The sequence below is a fragment of the Physeter macrocephalus genome, chromosome 5 (assembly GCF_002837175.3).
Source record: "Physeter macrocephalus isolate SW-GA chromosome 5, ASM283717v5, whole genome shotgun sequence".
Lineage (NCBI taxonomy): Eukaryota > Metazoa > Chordata > Mammalia > Artiodactyla > Physeteridae > Physeter > Physeter macrocephalus.
This window is the reverse complement of record NC_041218.1, coordinates 27,975,849-27,984,296: the sequence shown is the minus strand read 5'-3', so window position 1 is coordinate 27,984,296 and position 8,448 is coordinate 27,975,849.

The window sequence follows — 8,448 nt, the reverse complement described above, 5'->3', positions numbered from 1 at the left end:
ACAGGCTCCGGACGCGCAGGCTCAGCGGCCATGGCTCACGGGCCCAGGCGCTCCGCGGCATGTGGGATCTTCCCGGACCGGGGCACGAACCCTTGTCCCCTGCATCGGCAGGCGGACTCTCAACCACTGCGCCACCAGGGAAGCCCCTATAATGATATATTTATACACAATTCCAACTTTCTCAGTTTCAGCCAAATTGAAAGTAAGTTTTTATTGCCATCTTGAAATTCTAAAGAATATATCCTCTTAGTCCTTAAATTACCTTCAGCTGTGTGTGTGTGTGTCTGTGTGTGTGTCTCTGTGTGTGTGTGTGTCTGTGTCTGTGTGTGTCTGTGTGTGTGTGTGTGCATGCGCACGCAGGTATTCTTAGAAGTCAAGTTGTACAGGCTATGTGTTTGAGGTCATTACATTCTTAGAGAGAATGGAGAAAAAATATTTCTATATAAGAACATCAAATAAGAAATTAAGGAGCAATGTGAAGAATGGGAAAATCTCTTATTAATCTGTGACTCCTTTAACCAGCCTAAGAATCCTGATTTTTCACACCCAGTCTAATTTAAAAATAAAATTTGATGATTGGAGGACTATAAAACCATCTGATTTTCTTGGGTTCTCAAAGTCTAAGTCACAAAAGAACCCACATAAAATTAGCAGGTATATATGTATAGTGTGATTCAAGGAATATCTCAAAGCCATGCCTGATTTTAGATGTCCTTCCCCAAATGAGCTCCCAAAGTTTTGCCTTTTAATCTGTCCAGAAGTCCCCTCTATTGGAGGAACTAATGGGAATGCTGTCATCATAAGCATGATACTTGGAAGGAAGCCCAGGCATTGGGGTAATTTTTATGCATTTAGTATCCTGCTTAGTATTTGATGCTTAGACATTTTTTGTTGTTGTTAACACCGAGCAATTTGGCAAATTATCTATTGGAGAGCACTGAGGAGATAATAGAGCCAAATGGGTACTTTTCAGTTAGGAAGGAAGGACTATGAAAAGACAGGCGGGAGGGTGGTGGGCATTTAATGGAGAAAGCGTGAGTATACATTGCCAGGAGATGAGAAGAACATAAAGACATACTTCATGGATTTCACAGTTCTCCCTGATGCCAGTGCTGTTAGCTGGCCTCCTATTTTCTACTGTTCTCTCCAGTGATAACTTTCTCTGACCTACACTGTGGGGTCCTTGAACCTTTTCTATCCTCTTATACCTCTTATATTTGAGAATGTTAACATGCTTCCAGTTCCTTTCTCTTCTTAGCACTGAAGACTTTTACTTATTCCCAAGCACGAACAAGGACCACAGGAAGAAGTAAAAGTTAAAATGTTGCCACTTATAAGCAAAGTATTTGCTACTTATGTTTCACTGTCAATGAAATAAACAATATCAAGAGCAAAGAAGTAGCTTATTGTCTTCTGTTGTCAAGCTAAGTATGTATTCTTTCCTCATTCATTCCTAACATGAATCATTACGGACAAACCGATATGATTATACCTTGTAACTACTGCCACTTTTGTAGTACAATATTCTGTGGAACAGTTCTCTGATGATTCCAATAATTGCTCTTCTCATATTAAGATCCTCTGGTTCTAAATATTTGATAAACCTTGAATCAAAGCTTTTATAACTTTTGGTGAAGAAATGGGAAAACATTTTCTGATGAACCAGTCTAAATGCTCAAAGATAGATTTTTAAGTCATAATGGCCTTCATAATTGTATTTTTGAAATGAAATCCATAATAAGTATCTCAGTTGAGATACAGATGAGTTTCTGCTGTAGTTATAGTCTTCTTTTATGTGAGGGTTATTAGTTTGTGAGCTGATTATACAGAAGCTAATCTGAGCATTGATCTGACTAGATACATTTTATTTAAAATATTTCATGTGTATCATGTATAGTGATAGAATTAAAATTCTGGAAAAAAGTCTGTGTGTGTGTGTTTGTGTGTGTGTGTGTGTGTGTGTGTGTGTGTGTGTGTGTAAACTGATATATGTATGGGGAGAAACCTTTTCATGTAAATACTGTAAATTAAGAAATTTTAATGAGCATACCTCAGATATTTGAATACTTATCTATAGACAGCATCTAAACACAAATTTCTAACATGATTTTTCAAAGCCCATTACTGTTTAAATCCTAAAAATAAAAATGCATGTGGTCACATAGTACTGCTTCTTTTTAGGCTCTGGGTATTTGAGTAGAAAAGGCTACTATCTAAAGTTCTAAGAGCTAAACTTCACAGGCACAATAGAACTTTAAATGTTCTGAGATTTAATGTGAGCAGTTTTCTTGCTCTTTTGCCTAGCTGGTAAATCATTTACTCCAGTAGGCAAAATTTTTCTTTAAAAAATGCTTCTTTTAGAAAAAATACCTCAAAATAGAGTTGAAATGAAAGTACTGTGTACTTGCTCTGGATACAAACCTACCAAAATAGAAATGAGTGGTTGGCTTTTTAACTAAAAACCCAGTGGGAAAACAGGAGGAAGGAATTTTAAGTAAGAAAAATGTATCTAAAAATCCCTTCTACTAAGTAGGAGGAAAACTACAAGTTATTGGATAAAGAGAGTTTAAACTTTGGTATTAGTGGAAGTAGAGAAGTATACATGCTGTTCCCCAAACACCTGGAGGGCAAAATATCTGTTCTGGAGTTGAATATCTATACCTATTCATTCCCTGCCCCCAAGCTCCAGCAACAGAACAGTCCTACTGGGATCTGACAGTCCTGAGTCAAGTTACAAGCGTTCCAACAATACCTGTGATGGAATACGAACATTATAGGAATACCAACATTCCTATACAGAATGGAGAGGAAAATAATTTTCAGAACCAAAATCGTAAGCAGAGAGAAGTGTTACATAAAAGAGGAAGCCACACCTCTACCATAACTAATGTTTCTCTTTGTGTCTCAAAGGAAAAGTTAGTCTATTTTCCTTGTCACCCTGTTAATTCATAGACTCGACATCACTCTGAATTTCATGTCACATGTGTTTACTCCCACACAGACACACCTATATATCATGATATTTCCTTGGTTTGTGGACGCAGCACTCCAGTCTCTGCCTCTATCTTTCCGTGTCCCACAGCGATGCCTGCCGATGGGAGAGGCTGGCTTGGGACTGGATTCTGTCTCCAGCAGATGCCCTGGCTGTGGTAGTATCATCAGACCTCATGACTTTACCAGCAGTGATCACCACGAGGACCACTTCGTAAGAGTTCCCTCCCCTGGGCGTCTGTGCTGGAGTTGGTCACTACATCTCTCTTTAAGCCATCAGCCAGCATCATTATGTTTGGTGTTCATTGTGCAAACCCTTCAAACTCTTCAAATAAGCAGAGCTGTCTAATCCACACATTCAACCAGGACACTTCTGAGCACTGACCCTTAAGTGCCATCCAAAGAGATTTTTAAAAGCTGTCACTGTTAGGATTGAAGTTTTAAATTTTGAAATGTGATGGAGACTTTATTGCCATATAACACGATTCTCAGGATTTCAACATTTACATATGCAAAATACCCCATTTTATGCAATATTTTAATTCCTAATAAAAGAAGAAATAATCCATTAATACCTAATGTAATGTGTACAACTACCCATGCCATTGATAACAAGAAAAGAGAAAAATAGACTGAAGTGTTCCCAAAATTGAAGAGGAAAGAAAGAAAAAGAAAAACAATAGGAAAATTCATTATCTTAGTTATTACAGCAAAATTATACTGGTAACTTTGAAAGATGTAAACAACACCAGAAATCATCCTTTCAGCAGAGACGTGAGTCATAAATGAGTTTTCATCATTGATATGCTTGTCCAAAGCGGTAATTTAGAACTACTGCTACCAGCTCCGGCTGTATCCAGAATGATAATTATGAATTAAGTGGTGAGCAGATGCTTGGAAATAAAAGTTTGCCCTGGGCTGCCAGGAGCCTAAGGACAAAGCTAACAGTCCCTATAAACCATTAGTTTAAAAATGGAATTGTCAATACAGCCACAGGCTACCAATTTTCTAAGCATCAACGGCCATGACATACAAATATGGATTATTTTAAGAAAAGAAGCTGTCTCTGATACATAATCCTTTTTGCTTTTCTTTCTGTGGATCTGTGCCTACTCTGAATATCTTAAAGCAGCAACTCAAGATTAATTCACAAGAAAAAGAGAAATAGGCTAGTGAAAATTGTATTTATTAGCTCACAGCAAGAAATATGTGCTTAAAATGGGATTTATTCTTTCTGATTGCTATGGAATGGACACTTAATTTTCTCCCTAAAATGAAATGAAACTTTTAGAAGATGTATGGCTGCTGAGAGAGCAGTTTCTTCACATGCCAAGCTATGTTAGCACAGTTAGGAATAAATCATCAAAGAAATCTGACTAGTACTACAAAGTTCAGGCAAAATAATATTTTACTTTCTACCCACATGAAGCATCTGTAGGACAGCTATTGTTACTGAGTTCGCTGCATTCTATAAAATAATACCCTTGAATCACAGACAATTAGTATTCTTCCTCTTTTCTTGGTGCTCAGATTAGTCCTTTTGTACCTTCTCTTCTTCTCGTCCTCTCTCCCTTGCTACTTCTCCAACAATATCTTCCTTATTCTGACACCGGAAGGTTTGCTGAGCTACCCTCACGCCCTCAGTTCTCTCCCCTCCTCATTTCCCCTCTTTCACTGGTATTAATGCTGCTTCCTTAGAAGCCCCTGTAGATGACAGTGACCGTAATCACAGACATGTCCCCCATCTTTCCAGGCTATTGTCATAGCACGTATCAAATGGTAGTGTTCGTTTAGAATGAGAACAGTGACTGATGTTCTTTTTACAAATAGGCTTAGATTTCTACCCTTTTTGCCTGAATGTATATCGAGATTTTTATCCAAACAAATTGAAAAAGGTTTGACTAACATAACATAAAAGTTTTGGGTTGAAGGGCTGCCTTTGCTATTTTATGGCTTCTGATAAATATTTCACCATTGGTTGAGAAAAGAGATTCCTGGCCAATGAAATACACTATGAGTCCCTTTCATATTAAAAAACAACAACAGCAACTCAGTCAACTAGGGTAAAATCCCATTATGACATAAGGAAAAAAGGTAATAATAGCTGTTACTTTTCGAGGGCTTATATTATGGGTCAGAAACTTTGCCTTTGCTATTTAACACACACACAACCCTGTGACATTGCTCGCCATTGTGCTGTCTCTGTTCCAGCAATGAGCATGCTCAGTCTCTGAGAAGTTACATCACTTGTCAAGTTCTACTGGCCTACTCAGCCTCTCACAGCCTCAGACATCTATTCCATTTTATTTGCTCCCCATGACTTAATGATATATCAGACTAATTTGAGAGACAAGATTTTATTATGATAGAATAAAATCTATTATATAGGCAAATGTTTTATAACAGACTTTTACTATATTTTTATTTCTTTCCTATAATTCTTACTAGTAAATGGCTCTGGATCTGAGATCTTAAATCATAAGACTGGAATCTACACTTCTTTCCCTTTGTGCTGCTTAAAACTCTCTCTCTTTGCAAAGCTTACACATTTCAGGGAAAGCCAAACTTATCACCTTAGTACCAGGTTCTGCCACAAATTTTTTGCTAACTCATGTTCTGTTTAATCCAAGGGGCAGGGAAATAGGGAGATTTTTCCTTAGTCATCAGAGTGGCAATTCTGATGGTGAGGAGAATGCTGTTGAGGGAAAAGCACAGCTGAGTACCAGACAGCTTGCTCTTTGAAAGGAAAATGGCACACATTTTCACTCCGGGAATTCAACTTGTCATGGGGTAGTCATGTAACAATGAAATCAAGTTAATTATCTCTTTCTACAAAAATGTGCTCTGGACATATTAGTTAAACATTAGGACTTGGAGGAATCAATTTTCTAAATGCCTACCTCTAAGAATTATTGCAGAGGGGGAAGAGTATATAGAAATTATTCGGAGGTGAAGATGTATTAACAGAAACAGGGTCCTTGTGCTCTCACGATGTATGGATCGCTTGAAGGAAAGGGTCTGTTGATTCTTCATACTCACTGTCTACAAGGCACAGAGAGTTGGTGATGATTGAGAGAGTTAAAGTCAATCAAGAGACGCATGAAAGTGTTGTTTTCCTCGGTAGAACCCCAAACCCCTTAACACCACAGACCTTGTCTTATTAACCTTAGCATTGCCAGAGTCCAGCACAGAACCTAAGTAGTTGCTCAATTTGTGTTGATTGAACTGAAACAAAGTGAAAATCAAGTGAGATAATTATAGTAAATGCATCTCTAATGAGAAATTTTATATATGGTATTATAATATTTAATACATAATTCTTATTATAACATGTGCATTTAGTTAATTTTTACAACCATAAAATATGGACTATTTTTATCCCCCATTTTATAGATGGGAAGACTGAGGCAAGGAGAGTTTCATGAATTTTCCCAAAGTCACATAGCTAGTAATGGGGTCACCTGGGATGTGACCCCAGGATTCTCTTGCCCCAGAGTCCACATTCCTAACCATTTGGCAGTACTTGCCCCTGATAAAGTCTCGTAAGAGAATGTTTTCCTTAGGCCCTGTGTATTTGGTCATGCATGCAGTTGTTACATTTCTTACTATGCTGTGAACTCTTGAACTCTTCTAGGAAGGGTCCGAGGGCTACTCACCTTTGAATCTGGTCCAGCAGACCCTTGAACATACTGGTCTGTTTAGAGTTGAATAAATAGATCAAAACAAAATCCTCACCTCAGAGGAAAAGATAGCTGTAGTGGGAAACTTTAGAGGTAGCACAGTGATTATGCTTGAGTTCTGGATTCTCATTCACTCAAATATTTCATGACTAAGATCCCCTAAGAAAGGAAGAGTGGGGCAGTACCCGAACCAGGACCTAGACCAAACCAAGGAACCCTGAGCTCTTTGGGGAAAACCTGAAGCACACGGAAGGAAAGCACAGTTTTCTCAGAGTCAGGCTTAACCTGGCAACACTCCAAGCAGTTTGTTTGGAGACAAGAACAATAACAGCTGGCTCAGAAATGTCTGCCAGGTGGTAACATACAGACGGAATCTTTTCCTGTTGGGGCCTTTCAACGTCTTCCATGTGCAAATTGATTATTAGTTTACCAGATTAGTTAGCTGGCACCTGTGGAATAACATACAGAGTGGGAAAGTGTTAGTGGGTGAGTGAAGGACAAAATGTAAATGGCACACAAATAATGGCCTTCAGGTACCAAAGAGCCCAATGGTGGGAGGTGGCCTCAGGGCTAAGCAGGCCTCTGATGATGGGGAGCCTGAAGAGACACCTGGCCATTATTCGTATTCGTAAGTGTGGGTTATAAAGATGTTTTTGGTAATAACACATAAGGGGTAAAATACTTTACTAGGTGTAGGAAGACCTGACTTTTTTACAAATGGTGTAACATTGAGCAAGTGGCTATATTTCTTTGTGTCTCGGTTTCCTCATCTGTAAAATAGGATCAAATGATTCCTATGACTTCTTCCAGCTCTCACATGCTGGAGAATCTACCGCGAGTCATCAGGGCCAAAGTCAGCTTTAATCACTCAGCACTCAAAAAAACAAAACAACAAAAAAGAAGGAAAGAAAGGAAGGAAGGAAGGAGGAAAGAAAGAAGGAAAGAAAGAAGGAAAGAAAGCAAGAATTGGCCAAGAGCTTGCAGTGTCTGAGAAGGCAGAAGGCCTAACCCAGCCCTCCCCCTGTACTGTCCACTATTTCCTTTGCCTTTCATGAAGTCTCCAGTTTCAACATCTTCAAAAGCTACCCAGAGCCATAAGCAAACAAAAATATACAATTAAATTCAAAAGTAGTGAAAATCTTTTCAAAGGAGGAATTGAAAAAGGATATGAACGATTACACTCATTTTAGAAATCCCTTCAACTATTAAAAATAAAACATTGCAAAATCAAAAATAGCTCTGAATTGTACAATATTCCACCATGCTGAGGTTTAGCACTGTATCAAATATGCAGATGCAGTGAATAATTATCTTCTGGGCTCTCTAAGGGTCCAAAGTTTTCTAAATTCAAGTCCATCTTTTCCTCTTAATAAACTGATAAATCTGAGATGAAAACAAGTTACCTACACAGAAGGACTCTAGAATCATAGTCTATTTATTTACAAATATGTATTGTTCCTACAACATATGGTTTGAACAAAGACATCAAAAAGTGAAGACAACATCAGGTCTTGGGCAGAGCTGCTGTAGAGAGAGCTCAGTTTCCAGGTCTGGGATGTTCTCAGAGAAGCATCCACTCCCAGGCTGCTCAATCACAGGCACTCCTGTTTTAAAAACATATCTACAGGGCTTCCCTGGTGGCGCAGTGGTTGAGAGCCCGCCTGCCGATGCAGGGGACACAGGTTCGTGCCCCGGTCCGGGAAGATCCCACATGCCGCGGAGCGGCTGGGCCCGTGAGCCGTGGCCGCTGGGCCTGCGCGTCTGGAGCCTGCGCTCC